Source organism: Scyliorhinus torazame, chromosome 5, assembly GCF_047496885.1.
Source record: "Scyliorhinus torazame isolate Kashiwa2021f chromosome 5, sScyTor2.1, whole genome shotgun sequence".
Taxonomy (NCBI): domain Eukaryota; kingdom Metazoa; phylum Chordata; class Chondrichthyes; order Carcharhiniformes; family Scyliorhinidae; genus Scyliorhinus; species Scyliorhinus torazame.
In genome coordinates, this window is record NC_092711.1 from 322,898,260 (window position 1) to 322,914,005 (window position 15,746).

Below are 15,746 nucleotides of genomic sequence, written 5' to 3' on the forward strand. Positions count from 1 at the left end.
CCAGTCATCATGATGGGTTTGGGGGTCAGGGGAGGGAGTAGGTGTGATGGTCCATGGAGAATGTTTTGTAATCAGTGCTTTCCTATGCTTATTTGCAATTGAAGCCTCTAGGATGCATTCTACTCACCACAGAGCCTCAAGTACCCAGTACAAGCAATCACGCCTGACTAGAACGGCTATACAAACAAGGTCAATGCCACATCAACACTATGGCATTAAAAGGGACACTAAGCACCTCATCTAGTCCTATCCATATTGAACTTACAAAGCACACGCACATGAATGTGTAACACCTAACTGGACATAAATTATTCTTTAATTTGCCCTTAAACATGCACGGTTGATTAATTCATGACACTTATTTTGCCATATTTCAACACTTTCTTCTGATAATTATCTTGACTTTGTCCCATCTTATTTCATTTCCTTTAACTTTCAATTTTTTCCCTATTTATTTTATATTATCTTCTTATGGATCATATAGCCTAAATATATAACAATTGGGTAACTGACGAGGCAAGCTAATTTTAAAAATCAATAATTTCTCACTGTTTCAAGAAATTATTTTAGAACCATCTCTGGTACCATCACTTGTCAGTAGTGAGAACGTCTTAATATTTTGTTTCATTATTTGGTGCAGATTTGAAGCCTTTTAACAATCTATTTGGGGGAAAAAGGGCCCAGATTTAACCTTGCCAAGTCTGCTAGGTGATTACATTCCACAAAATAAAGTCTGTCAGATCAAATCGTGCTGATGTCAAAGTGCATTACCTTGAAAATAAAAGCGCGAACCTCAGCAGGGGGACTGAGAAATGGGGGTTTGGGGTAGAAACGATTTGGTGGTGAGATGCTTTAGTCACCGCTCGCATATTCAGTGTAAAAGAGAACTGAATGCGAATAAGATTCCGAAAACTTTCAGACCTTCATAGTCTGAAATTTCAAATTAAACATGAGCTCAATGTGCCCTCAATATTGGATCACTATGGACCTCACTAAATGTAATTACAATTCATCTCGATCATTAAGTGTGTGACACCCGTTCGCCAATCAAGTCAAATCATGATCTACATCACATAAATAAATACCTTTAAATGATTTCCTACTCTCACATTAATATCTTCCATACTCTCAGCCAACCAGTAACAAATTTGTCTTGTTTGTTGTATCTGATCCTCAGACGAGTTGAATATGTTTGCGTGGAATTTGGTTGCAAAGACAGGCTTTAATGCTTAGCAATAACACAAGAGGTCTTATTCACAATTAAGCATGCATGCAGTCACCAGTTTTGACAGAAACTTGACACCCAGAGCACAATTTTCTTCAAAGCAGAAGCCTGTTGCGCTTTGTACCCATGGTACTGTCAATCTAATACTTTCAAAGCCTAATCTTTTTGTTACTCTCGGTAAACTGGTCATACGCGTTTCTTCCAAGTAAATTTATTTTTTTATCAAAAAAAAAGAAAGAAAAGGCTCCCGTCGCATGTCGGTCACTCGAACTTCCCAAGTTGGCAGGCACTGGGGGATTTTTGTCATAACAACCGACTTTTAGCAGCTAAAATAATTTTGCTCCCTCACTCCTGTGTAAGCTTGAGAAAGTTACCAGTCGACAACACCAATGAAAGTAAATAAACAGTCCCCTCAATATAGAAACTATCTAGGGGGAGTTTCTTACCCAACCCACTTTAAAAACAAATGTTGGCTTAATAAATACAAATATTTAATCACGGGCCGTCAAAGTCGGGGATAAAGAGGAGGGGGATCAATTCTCCTAGTGTCAAAGCTTCAGTGCTCACATCACGAAAAATCTTGGCCATATTCTTAAACGGCTGAATCATATGTTGATTTTTTTCTTGCATAAATATGAACCTATTTTTCGGTCTTCAAAGGGATATTTAGCTTTGTACTGTAGTCATCGTAGGTCACAATCCTGCAGGGATACGGTTGCCATGGCAACATGAAAATGACTGATAAAGGCTTAGCATAGCGTTCTCTTAATAGAAAAATAACAGCAACAGAATCCTTTTTGCAACGGATTCGGCTTTTTATTACAGATGGGGTTGTTGGATTTCCATCTCAGAATTAGTTGGAAAGGCTCACTGAACAGAACAGGGGACTGCAACATAACTCCCACTTCAAACACTCAAGCTTTCCTTTGCGAAGCAATTTGCTTATCATTCATTTTTCAATCGAACGAGTTCTCTGCGTTCTTCTGAAGACCGTGCTGGATGGAGTTTACTAAGTCATGTTTAGTTTGGTATTGCCAAAGAAATCGCTGCAAAGTTTAAAAGAAAAACAGTTGCTGATTAAATTGCAGCTGATAGCGGTGGGCCGCTCAGTAAAGGCAATATGGGCTCTGCAGCTTTTCACAGGTCAGCAGTTGTTGAAGTGTTTTTAACCCAGCCTTTGCCGTATTGTAAATTGTTTATTCCTGGAGTTTATTTTTCGGGCAAGACACATAACCCAAGAACGATATAAATACATAAATCTAAAATGAAAATCAGCAAGAGTTGACAACAGAGGCAAAAACAAGATCCCCAGTGAATATAATTTGGATAAAGTCAAATCCCAATATTGAGACGAATTTTGCTACAAATCACAGCGTGTTAAACACGGGCTCTTTGCCCGTAAATATTTAGTCATTAGTGACAATTTTTCAGGCTTAATCAGTCACCTGAAATGAGTTCGAGTGAAGGGGACAGTGAGAGTGGTCTTCAGTCTTCAGAGTTAGTATTATTCATTCGGAGTCGGCTTTTCAATAATGGACACTTGCGTCTCCTGTACACCTAAACTATTCCATCGCCCCCATTTCCACTTGTGTGAGATTGTTTGCTGATATCCTCGACACAATGTAAAATGGAAGGAAAATGAAATGAAATTAATTTGAACCCACCCATTCAAAAGGCAACCCCGCAGTTTGTACCCGAACAGTCGCCGGAATGTGGCGACTTGGGGCTTTTCACAGTAACTTCATTTGAAGCCTACTTGTGACAATACGCGATTTTCATTTCATTTATTTTTGCACCAACAATGAGTTTGCCTGCGTTGAGTTATTGCTGTTTGTGTGATTGGAGTTTGACACGTCTCCGTGCTTTCATTCCTCAGCTTTCAATTAGCTGAGAAAGAGGAGGAAAAATACAATTGCCAAAAATACACAAAGTTAAAATTAAATGCTGGAGAAATTAATATTCCATTATGTAAAAATTAATATTCCATTATGTAAAACAAACCGGGATTTCTCGAAGAATCTGATTGGAATTATCTAAATGATTCTCTTCTGGTTTTTGCAGCGCTTTTATTGTTTACTTTCGCCGATAGTTTGAAGGACACCTGTGAGAAATTAAATGGATGGGATGTAATGAGGTCTGCCTGCCCAGGAAGTGTTGTCCACTGGATTTAATTAAACGCAGAAACTGAAGCTTCTTTGGTGAAGATCAAACAGTTTGCGATTGTTTAGTCAGGAACTTTCTAAATGTGCCCCAACTCCAGTCCACATGTCCTGCTCCAGACTCGGGGCTGTTGTCTTCACCGTTTGAGTCGCTGGCATTATTTCTGAATCATTTCCCCCCTTAAAAAATGCACAGACGCCGATTGGTCAGCGTGCTTTCACCAACAATGAAATGGGTTGGTTTGCATCCCCCCCCCCCCCCCCCCCCCCACATTAAAACTCAATCAAATTAACTCCAAAAGGTTCGGTATTAAGTGTTTTTCTTTTTAAAGAAAATACGTTGCATCATTGGATATATCGACCTCATGGCAGTTTTCATGAACTTTTCTGTCAATCTGCAGCCTCATCACCCAGCCGCTGCTTTCCCCATTTCCCAGCTTTAACTGTCACATTGGCCAGAGGTCCCTGACCCGCGGTGACCCGCTCACAACTCTCTGAAATTCCGCCCTGTGCCCTTCCAAACCCGCCAACACGGAAAATAGTCCAGCCCAATGCATTCCGGATTGCAATCAAGGTGTAATTCCATGATAATTCAGTCCGAACTGGCGAAGAGGTGACGGGGTGCCATCAAATTCTTCACTGAATGGCAATATTAATGCCTGCTGCACAGTAAAAGAAGGAATTGATTTTTATTGCCCACTCAATGTCTCAAAGCGGCGTTACAGCCAATAAATAACCTTTCATGTTCAGTCACTAAGGTGGGAAACGCAGCACCTAATTTGAGCACAGCAAGATGCCACAAAGAGCAACGCCACAATGATCTTAATGCCCGTTCCGGTGAACTGATAAATTGTCCAGGACACCAGGAAGAACTCCACTGCACATTTTCTTTTATTCTTTCATGGGATGGGGGCCTGGTTAGGCCAGCATTTATTGCCCATCCCTAGCTACCCTTCAGAAGGTGGGGGTGAGCTGCCTTCTTGAGCCGCTGCAGTCCCTGAGGTGTAGGCACACCCACAGTGCTGTTAGGGAGGATTCTGCAGGATGTTGCCCCAGTGACAGTGAAGGAACGAAATATTTCCAAGTCAGGGTGATGAGTGACTTGGAGGGGAACCTCCAGTTGGTGGGGTTCCCAGGTATCTGCTGCTCTTGTCCTTCTAGATGGTGGTGGTCGTGGGTTTGGAAGATGATGTCGAAATCGGCTTGGTGATATGAATATTGCATTGGATGCAGTTCAGCGAATATTCACTTGATACTTGGTAAGGTTTCCCTGCACCGCGGAATTGTCTCCGGCGGTGCTCAATATGAACAGGCGATGATCACATTCATTTTAAAACGTCAACAGATTTTCCTGAAATGAATCCTGAGGGGATATGAAGATTAAAGATTGTGCAAAGTAGTCCCAGTCCTTAATTTTTCTTTGGAAAAAAAGAGTTGTCAGCAAAGAAGCCAGTGCAGCACTCCCACAGGACCAGACTGCAATGCAGCATTCCCTCAGCACCACACTGCAATGCAGCACTCCCTCAGCCCCACACTGCAATGCAGCATTCCCTCAGCCCCACACTGCAATGCAGCATTCCCTCAGCCCCACACTGCAATGCAGCATTCCCTCAGCCCCACACTGCAATGCAGCATTCCCTCAGCCCCACACTGCAATGCAGTATTCCCTCAGACCCGCACTGCAATGCAGTATTCCCTCAGCCCCGCACTGCAATGCAGCATTCCCTCAGCCCCGCACTGCAATGCAGCATTCCCTCAGACCCACACTGCAATGCAGCATTCCCTCAGCACCGCACTGCAATGCAGCATTCCCTCAGCCGCGCACTGCAATGCAGCATTCCCTCAGCCCCACACTGCAATGCAGTATTCCCTCAGCCCCTCACTGCAATGCAGCATTCCCTCAGCCCCACACTGCAATGCAGCATGCCCTCAGCCCCACACTGCAATGCAGCATTCCCTCAGCCCCACACTGCAATGCAGTATTCCCTCAGACCCGCACTGCAATGCAGTATTCCCTCAGCCCCGCACTGCAATGCAGCATTCCCTCAGCCCCGCACTGCAATGCAGCATTCCCTCAGACCCACACTGCAATGCAGCATTCCCTCAGCACCGCACTGCAATGCAGCATTCCCTCAGCCCCGCACTGCAATGCAGTATTCCCTCAGCCCCGCACTGCAATGCAGCATTCCCTCAGCCCCGCACTGCAATGCAGCATTCCCTCAGACCCACACTGCAATGCAGCATTCCCTCAGCACCGCACTGCAATGCAGCATTCCCTCAGCCCCGCACTGCAATGCAGCATTCCCTCAGCCCCACACTGCAATGCAGCATTCCCTCAGCCCCTCACTGCAATGCAGCATTCCCTCAGCCCCACACTGCAATGCAGCATTCCCTGAGCCCCACACTGCAATGCAGTATTCCCTCAGCCCCGCACTGCAATGCAGCATTCCCTCAGTGCCACACGGAAATGCAGCATTCCCTCAGCACCGCACTGCAAAGCAGCATTCCCTCAGCTCCACACTGCAATGCAGCATTCCCTCATCCCCACACTCCAATGCAGCATTCCCTCAGCCCCACACTGCAGTGCAGCATTCCCTCAGCCTACACAGCAATGCAGTATTCCCTCAGCCCCACACTGCAATGCAGCATTCCCTCAGCCCCACACTGCAATGCAGCATTCCCTCAGCTCCACACTGCAATGCAGCATTCCCTCAGCCCCACACTGCAATGCTGCAATCCCTCAGCCCAACCCTGCAATGCAGGATTCCCTCAGCCCCGCACTGCAATGCACCTTTCCCTCAGTCCCGCACTGCAGTGCACCATTGTCGCAGCTCCGCACTGCAGTGCAGCACTGTCTCAGCTCCGCACTACAATGCAGCATTCCCTCAGCCCTGCATGGCAATGCAGCATTCCCTCAGCCCCACACTGCAATGCAGCATTCCCTCAGGCCTGCACTGCAGTGCAGCATTCCCTCAACCCCGCACTGCATTGCAGCATTCCCTCAGACCCGCACTGCAGTGCAGCATTCCCTCAGAACCGCACTTCAGTGCAGCATTCCCACAACCCCGCACTGCAGAGCAGAATTCCATCAGCCCCTCACTGCAATGCAGCATTCCCTCAGGCCTGCACTGCAGTGCAGCATTCCCTCAACCCCGCACTGCATTGCAGCATTCCCTCAGACCCGCACTGCAGTGCAGCATTCCCTCAGGACCGCACTTCAGTGCAGCATTCCCTCAACCCCGCACTGCAGTGCAGCATTCCCTCAACCCCGCACTGCAGAGCAGAATTCCCTCAGCCCCACACTGCAATGCAGCATTGTCTCAGCTCAAAACTGCAATGCAGCATTCCCTCACCTCCTCACTGCAATGCAGAAAGCCCTCAGCTCCACACTGCAATGCAGCATTCCCTCAGCTCCATACTGCAATGCAGCATTCCCTCAGCTCCACACTGCAATACAGCATTCCCTCAGCCCCGCATTGAAATGCAGCGTTCCCTCAGCCCCGCACTGCAATGCAGCGTTCCCTCAGCCCCGCACTGCAGTGCAGCATTCCCTCAGCTCTATTCTGCAATGCAGCGTTCCCTCAGCCCCGCACTGCATGCAGCATTCCCTCAGCCCCGCACTGCAATGCTGGATTCCCTCAGCTCCACACTGCATTGCAGCATTACCTCAGCTGTACACTGCAATGCAGCACTCCCTCAGCTCCGCACTGCAATGCAGCACCCACTCAGCTCCACACTGCAATGCAGCATTCCCTCAGCACGGCACTGCAATGCAGCATTCCCTCAGCTCCTCACTGCAATGCAGAAATCCCTCAGCTCCACACTGCAATGCAGCATTCCCTCAGCTCCATACTGCAATGCAGCATTCCCTCAGCTCCACACTGCAATACAGCATTCCCTCAGCCCCGCATTGAAATGCAGCGTTCCCTCAGCCCCGCACTGCAATGCAGCGTTCCCTCAGCCCCGCACTGCAGTGCAGCATTCCCTCAGCTCTATACTGCAATGCAGCGTTCCCTCAGCCCCGCACTGCATGCAGCATTCCCTCAGCCCCGCACTGCAATGCTGGATTCCCTCAGCTCCACACTGCATTGCAGCATTACCTCAGCTGCACACTGCAATGCAGCACTCCCTCAGCTCGGCACTGCAATGCAGCACCCACTCAGCTCCACACTGCAATGCAGCATTCCCTCAGCACGGCACTGCAATGCAGCATTCCCTAAGCTCCACACTGAAATGGAGCATTCCCTCAGCACCGCACTGCAATGCAGCATTCCCTCAAATCCACACTGCAATGCAGCATTCCCTCAGCACCGCACTGCAATACAGCATTCCCTCAGCACCGCACTGCAATACAGCATTCCCTCAACTCCACACTGCAAGGCAGCAGTCACTCAGCTCCCCACTAACATGCACCATTCCTCAGCTCCACAGTGCAATGCAGCATTCTCTCAGCTCCACACAGCAATACTGCATTCCCTGAGAAACACACTGCAATGCAGCCTTCCCTCGGCACCGCACTGCAATGCAGCATTCCCTCAGCACCGCACTGCAATACAGCATTCCCTCAGCACCGTACTGCAATACAGCATTCCCTCAGCTCCAGACTGCAATGCAGCATTCCCTCACTCACACACTGCAATACAGCATTCCCTCAGCACCGCACTGCAATACAGCATTCCCTTACCCACACACTGCAATGCACCATTCCCTCAGCACCGCACTGCAATGCAGCATTCAATCAGCTGGACACTGCAAAGCAGCATTGCATCAGAACCGAACTGCAATGCAGCATTTCCTCAGCACCGCACTGCAATGCAGCATTCCCTCAGGCCTGCACTGCAGTGCAGATTCCCTCAACCCTGCACTGCATTGCAGCATTCCCTCAGACCCGCACTGCAGTGCAGCATTCCCTCAACCCCGCACTGCATTGCAGCATTCCCTCAGACCCGCACTGCAGTGCAGCATTCCCTCAGAACCGCACTTCAGTGCAGCATTCCCTCAACCCCGCACTGCAGAGCAGAATTCCATCTGCGCCGCACTGCAATGCAGCATTCCATCAGGCCTGCACTGCAGTGCAGCATTCCCTCAACCCCGCACTGCAGAGCAGAATTCCCTCAGCCCCACACTGCAATGCAGCATTGTCTCAGCTCAACACTGCAATGCAGCATTCCCTCAGCTCCTCACTGCAATGCAGAAATCCCTCAGCTCCACACTGCAATGCAGCATTCCCTCAGCTCCATACTGCAATGCAGCATTCCCTCAGCTCCACACTGCAATGCAGCATTCCGTCAGCTCCACACTGCAATACAGCGTTCCCTCAGCCCCGCATTGCAATTCAGCGTTCCCTCAGCCCCGCACTGCAATGCAGCGTTCCCTCACCCCCGCACTGCAATGCAGGGTTCCCTCAGCTCCAAACTGCAATGCAGCACCCCCCCAGCTCCACACTGCAATGCAGCACCCACTCAGCTCCACACTGCAATGCAGCATTACCTCAGCCCCGCATTGCAATGCAGCGTTCCCTCAGACCCGCACTGCAGTGCAGCATTCCCTCAACCCCGCACTGCAATGCAGCGTTCCCTCAGCCCCGCACTGCAATGCTGGATTCCCTCAGCTCCACACTGCATTGCAGCATTACCTCAGCTCCACACTGCAATGCAGCACTCCCTCAGCTCCACACTGCAATGCAGCACCCACTCAGCTCCAAATTGCAATGCAGCATTCCCTCAGCTCCACACTGAAGTGGAGCATTCCCTCAGCACCGCACTGCAATGCAGCATTCCCTCTGATCGACACTGCAGTGCAGCATTCCCCCAGCTCCACACTGCAGTGCCGCATTCTCTCAGCTCCACACAGCAATGCAGCATTCCCTCAGATCCACACTGCAATGCAGCATTCCCTCAGCACCGCACTGCAATACAGCATTCCCTCAGCACCGCACTGCAATACAGCATTCCCTCAACTCCACACTGCAATGCAGCATTCCCTCAGCACCGCACTGCAATGCAGCAGTCACTCAGCTCCCCACTGCCATGCACCATTCCTCAGCTCCACAGTGCAATGCAGCATTCTCTCAGCTCCACACAGCAATACTGCATTCCCTGAGAAACACACTGCAATGCAGCCTTCCCTCAGCACCGCACTGCAATGCAGCGTTCCCTCAGCACCGCACTGCAATACAATATTCCCTCAGCACCGCACTGCAATACAGCATTCCCTCAGCTCCACACTGCAATGCAGCATTCCCTCACTCACACACTGCAATACAGCATTCCCTCAGCACCGCACTGCAATACAGCATTCCCTTACCCACACACTGCAATGCACCATTCCCTCAGCACCGCACTGCAATGCAGCATTCAATCAGCTGGACACTGCAAAGCAGCATTGCATCAGAACCGAACTGCAGTGCAGCATTTCCTCAGCACCGCACTGCAATGCAGCATTCCCTCAGGCCTGCACTGCAGTGCAGCATTCCCTCAACACCGCACTGCATTGCAGCATTCCCTCAGACCCGCACTGCAGTGCAGCATTCCCTCAGAACCACACTTCAGTGCAGCATTCCCTCAACCCCGCACTGCAGAGCAGAATTCCATCAGCCCCGCACTGCAATGCAGCATTCCCTCAGGCCTGCACTGCAGTGCAGATTCCCTCAACCCCGCACTGCATTGCAGCATTCCCTCAGACCCGCACTGCAGTGCAGCATTCCCTCAACCCCGCACTGCATTGCAGCATTCCCTCAGACCCGCACTGCAGTGCAGCATTCCCTCAGAACCGCACTTCAGTGCAGCATTCCCTCAACCCCGCACTGCAGAGCAGAATTCCATCAGCCCCGCACTGCAATGCAGCATTCCATCAGGCCTGCACTACAGTGCAGCATTCCCTCAACCCCGCACTGCATTGCAGCATTCCCTCAGACCCGCACTGCAGTGCAGCATTCCCTCAGAACCGCACTTCAGTGCAGCATTCCCTCAACCACGCACAGAAGAGCAGAATTCCCTCAGCACCACACTGCAATGCAGCATTGTCTCAGCTCAACACTGCAATGCAGCATTCCCTCAGCTCCTCACTGCAATGCAGAAATCCCTCAGCTCCACACTGCAATGCAGCATTCCCTCAGCTCCATACTGCAATGCAGCATTCCCTCAGCTCCACACTGCAATGCAGCATTCCATCAGCTCCACACTGCAATACAGCATTCCCTCAGCCCCGCATTGCAATGCATCGTTCCCTCAGCCCCGCACTGCAATGCAGCGTTCCCTCAGCCCCGCACTGCAATGCAGGATTCCCTCAGCTCCACACTGCATTGCAGCATTACCTCAGCTCCACACTGCAATGCAGCACTCCCCCAGCTCCACACTGCAATGCAGCACCCACTCAGCTCCACACTGCAATGTAGCATTACCTCAGCCCCGCATTGCAATGCAGTGTTCCCTCAGACCCTCACTGCAGTGCAGCATTCCCTCAACCCCGCACTGCATTGCAGCATTCCCTCAGACCCGCACTGCAGTGCAGCATTCCCTCAGCTCCACACTGCAATGCAGCGTTCCCTCAGCCCCGCACTGCAATGCAGCATTCCCTCAGCCCCGCACTGCAATGCTGGATTCCCTCAGCTCCACACTGCATTGCAGCATTACCTCAGCTCCACACTGCAATGCAGCACTCCCTCAGCTCCACACTGCAATGCAGCACCCACTCAGCTCCACACTGCAATGCAGCATTCCCTCAGCACGGCACTGCAATGCAGCATTCCCTCAGCTCCACACTGAAATGGAGCATTCCCTCAGCACCGCACTGCAATGCAGCATTCCCTCTGATCGACACTGCAGTGCAGCATTCCCCCAGCTCCACACTGCAAAGCAGCATTCTCTCAGCTCCACACAGCAATGCAGCACCCACTCAGCTCCACACTGCAATGTAGCATTACCTCAGCCCCGCATTGCAATGCAGCGTTCCCTCAGGCCTGCACTGCAGTGCAGATTCCCTCAACCGCGCACTGCATTGCAGCATTCCCTCAGACCCGCACTGCAGTGCAGCATTCCCTCAACCCCGCACTGCATTGCAGCATTCCCTCAGACCCGCACTGCAATGCAGCATTCCCTCACTCACACACTGCAATACAGCATTCCCTCAGCTCCACACAGCAATGCAGCACCCACTCAGCTCCACACTGCAATGTAGCATTACCTCAGCCCCGCATTGCAATGCAGCGTTCCCTCAGGCCTGCACTGCAGTGCAGATTCCCTCAACCCCGCACTGCATTGCAGCATTCCCTCAGACCCGCACTGCAGTGCAGCATTCCCTCAACCCCGCACTGCATTGCAGCATTCCCTCAGACCCGCACTGCAATGCAGCATTCCCTCACTCACACACTGCAATACAGCATTCCCTCAGCACCGCACTGCAATACAGCATTCCCTTACCCACACACTGCAATGCACCATTCCCTCAGCACCGCACTGCAATGCAGCATTCAATCAGCTGGACACTGCAAAGCAGCATTGCATCAGAACCGAACTGCAATGCAGCATTTCCTCAGCACCGCACTGCAATGCAGCATTCCCTCAGGCCTGCACTGCAGTGCAGATTCCCTCAACCCTGCACTGCATTGCAGCATTCCCTCAGACCCGCACTGCAGTGCAGCATTCCCTCAACCCCGCACTGCATTGCAGCATTCCCTCAGACCCGCACGGCAGTGCAGCATTCCCTCAGAACCGCACTTCAGTGCAGCATTCCCTCAACCCCGCACTGCAGAGCAGAATTCCATCAGCGCCGCACTGCAATGCAGCATTCCATCAGGCCTGCACTGCAGTGCAGCATTCCCTCAACCCCGCACTGCAGAGCAGAATTCCCTCAGCCCCACACTGCAATGCAGCATTGTCTCAGCTCAACACTGCAATGCAGCATTCCCTCAGCTCCTCACTGCAATGCAGAAATCCCTCAGCTCCACACTGCAATGCAGCATTCCCTCAGCTCCATACTGCAATGCAGCATTCCCTCAGCTCCACACTGCAATGCAGCATTCCGTCAGCTCCACACTGCAATACAGCGTTCCCTCAGCCCCGCATTGCAATGCAGCGTTCCCTCAGCCCCGCACTGCAATGCAGCGTTCCCTCACCCCCGCACTGCAATGCAGGGTTCCCTCAGCTCCACACTGCATTGCAGCATTACCTCAGCTCCACACTGCAATGCAGCACCCCCCAGCTCCACACTGCAATGCAGCACCCACTCAGCTCCACACTGCAATGCAGCATTACCTCAGCCCCGCATTGCAATGCAGCGTTCCCTCAGACCCGCACTGCAGTGCAGCATTCCCTCAACCCCGCACTGCATTGCAGCATTCCCTCAGACACGCACTGCAGTGCAGCATTCCCTCAGCTCCACACTGCAATGCAGCATTCCCTCAGCCCCGCACTGCAATGCAGCATTCCCTCAGCCCCACACTGCAATGCTGGATTCCCTCAGCTCCACACTGCATTGCAGCATTACCTCAGCTCCACACTGCAATGCAGCACTCCCTCAGCTCCACACTGCAATGCAGCACCCACTCAGCTCCAAATTGCAATGCAGCATTCCCTCAGCACGGCACTGCAATGCAGCATTCCCTCAGCTCCACACTGAAGTGGAGCATTCCCTCAGCACCGCACTGCAATGCAGCATTCCCTCTGATCGACACTGCAGTGCAGCATTCCCCCAGCTCCACACTGCAATGCCGCATTCTCTCAGCTCCACACAGCAATGCAGCATTCCCTCAGATCCACACTGCAATGCAGCATTCCCTCAGCACCGCACTGCAATACAGCATTCCCTCAGCACCGCACTGCAATACAGCATTCCCTCAACTCCACACTGCAATGCAGCATTCCCTCAGCACCGCACTGCAATGCAGCAGTCACTCAGCTCCCCACTGCCATGCACCATTCCTCAGCTCCACAGTGCAATGCAGCATTCTCTCAGCTCCACACAGCAATACTGCATTCCCTGAGAAACACACTGCAATGCAGCCTTCCCTCAGCACCGCACTGCAATGCAGCATTCCCTCAGCCCTGCAGTGCAATGCAGCATTCCCTCAGCCCCACACTGCAATGCAGTATTCCCTCAGCCCCTCACTGCAATGCAGCATTCCCTCAGCCCCGCACTGCAATGCAGCATTCCCTCAGCCCCACACTGCAATGCAGTATTCCCTCAGCCCCGCACTGCAGTGCAGCATTCCCTCAGTCCCACACTTCAATGCAGCATTCCCTCAGCCCCACACGGAAATGCAGCATCGCCTCAGCACCGCACTGCAAAGCAGCATTCCCTCAGCTCCACACTGCAATGCAGCATTCCCTCATCCCCACACTCCAATGCAGCATTCCCTCAGCCCCACACTGCAGTGCAGCATTCCCTCAGCCTACACAGTAATGCAGTATTCCCTCAGCCCCGCACTGCAATGCAGCATTCCCTCAGCCCCGCACTGCAATGCAGCATTCCATCAGCTCCACACTGCAATGCAGCATTCCCTCAGCTCCACACTGCGATGCAGCATTCACTCAGCTCCACACTGCAATGCAGGATTCCCTCAGCCCTGCACTGCAATGCAGCATTTCCTCAGCTCCACACTGCAATGCAGCCTTCCCTCAGCTCCACACTGCAATGCAGCATTCCCTCAGCCTCAAACTGCAATGCAGCATTCCCTCAGCCCCACACTGCAATGCAGCATTCCCTCAGCTCCACACTGCAATGCAGCATTTTCCCATCTCCACACTGCAATGCAGCATTCCCTCAGCCCCGCACTGCAATGCAGCATTCCCTCAGACCCACACTGCAATGCAGCATTCCCTCAGCACCACACGGAAATGCAGCATTCCCTCAGCCCCGCACTGCAATGCAGCATTCCCTCAGCTCCACATTGCAATGCAGCATTCCCTCAGCACCACACTACAATGCAGCGTTCCCTCAGCCCTTCACTGCAGTGCAGAATTCCCTCAGCCATGCACTGCAATGCAGCATTCCCTCAGCCCCGCACTGCAATGCAGCATTCCCTCAGCTCCAGACTGCAATGCAGCATTCTCTCAGTCCCACACTTCAGTGCAGCATTCCCTCAGCCCCACACGGAAATGCAGCATCGCCTCAGCACCGCACTGCAAAGCAGCATTCCCTCAGCTCCACACTGCAATGCAGCATTCCCTCATCCCCACACTCCAATGCAGCATTCCCTCAGCCCCACACTGCAGTGCAGCATTCCCTCAGCCTACACAGTAATGCAGTATTCCCTCAGCCCCGCACTGCAATGCAGCATTCCATCAGCCCCGCACTGCAATTCAGCATTCCATCAGCTCCACACTGCAATGCAGCATTCCCTCAGCTCCACACTGCGATGCAGCATTCACTCAGCTCCACACTGCAATGCAGGATTCCCTCAGCCCTGCACTGCAATGCAGCATTTCCTCAGCTCCACACTGCAATGCAGCCTTCCCTCAGCTCCACACTGCAATGCAGCATTCCCTCAGCCTCAAACTGCAATGCAGCATTCCCTCAGCCCCACACTGCAATGCAGCATTCCCTCAGCTCCACACTGCAATGCAGCATTTTCCCATCTCCACACTGCAATGCAGCATTCCCTCAGCCCCGCACTGCAATGCAGCTTTCCCTCAGCCCCGCACTGCAATGCAGCATTCCTTCAGCGCCACACGGAAATGCAGCATTCCCTCAGCACCGCACTGCAATGCAGCATTCCCTCAGCTCCACATTGCAATGCAGCATTCCCTCAGCACCACACTACAATGCAGCGTTCCCTCAGCCCTTCACTGCAGTGCAGAATTCCCTCAGCCATGCACTGCAATGCAGCATTCCCTCAGCCCCACACGGAAATGAAGCATTCCCTCAGCACCGCACTGCAATGCAGCACTCCCTCAGCTCCACACTGCAATGCTGCTTTCCCTCAGCTCCACACTGCAATGCAGCATTCCCTCAGCTCCACACTGCAATGCAGCTTTGTCTCAGATCCACACTGCAATGCAGCATCCCCTCAGCCCTGCACTGCAATGCAGTATTCCCTCAGCCCCGCACTGCAATGCAGCATTCCCACAGCCCCACACTGCAATGTAGCATTCCCTCAGCACCGCACTGCAATGCAGCACTCCCTCAGCTCCACACTGCAATGCTGCTTTCCCTCAGCTCCACACTGCAATGCAGCATTGTCCCATCTCCACACTGCAATGCAGCATTCCCTCAGCTCGACACTGCAATGCAGCATTCCCTCAGCTCCACACTGCAATGCAGCATTCCCTCAGCTCGACACTGCAATGCAACATTCCCTCAGCCCCACACTGCAATGCAGCATTCCCTCAGCTCGACACTGCAATGCAGCATTCCCTCAGCTC

At 52.0% G+C, this 15,746-nt stretch overlaps 1 long non-coding RNA gene across 1 annotated transcript in view; it reads left to right on the plus strand.

Annotated features, from left to right (window-relative positions):
- The first annotated feature begins 2,034 nt into the window (after nt 1–2,034).
- The window catches only part of LOC140422813 (uncharacterized), a 254,025-nt gene continuing 240,313 nt past the window's right edge, over nt 2,035–15,746 (plus strand). The window contains exon 1 of the long non-coding RNA XR_011947620.1: nt 2,035–2,368. This is a non-coding gene — a long non-coding RNA (uncharacterized lncRNA). The remainder of the gene's footprint in view (nt 2,369–15,746) is intronic.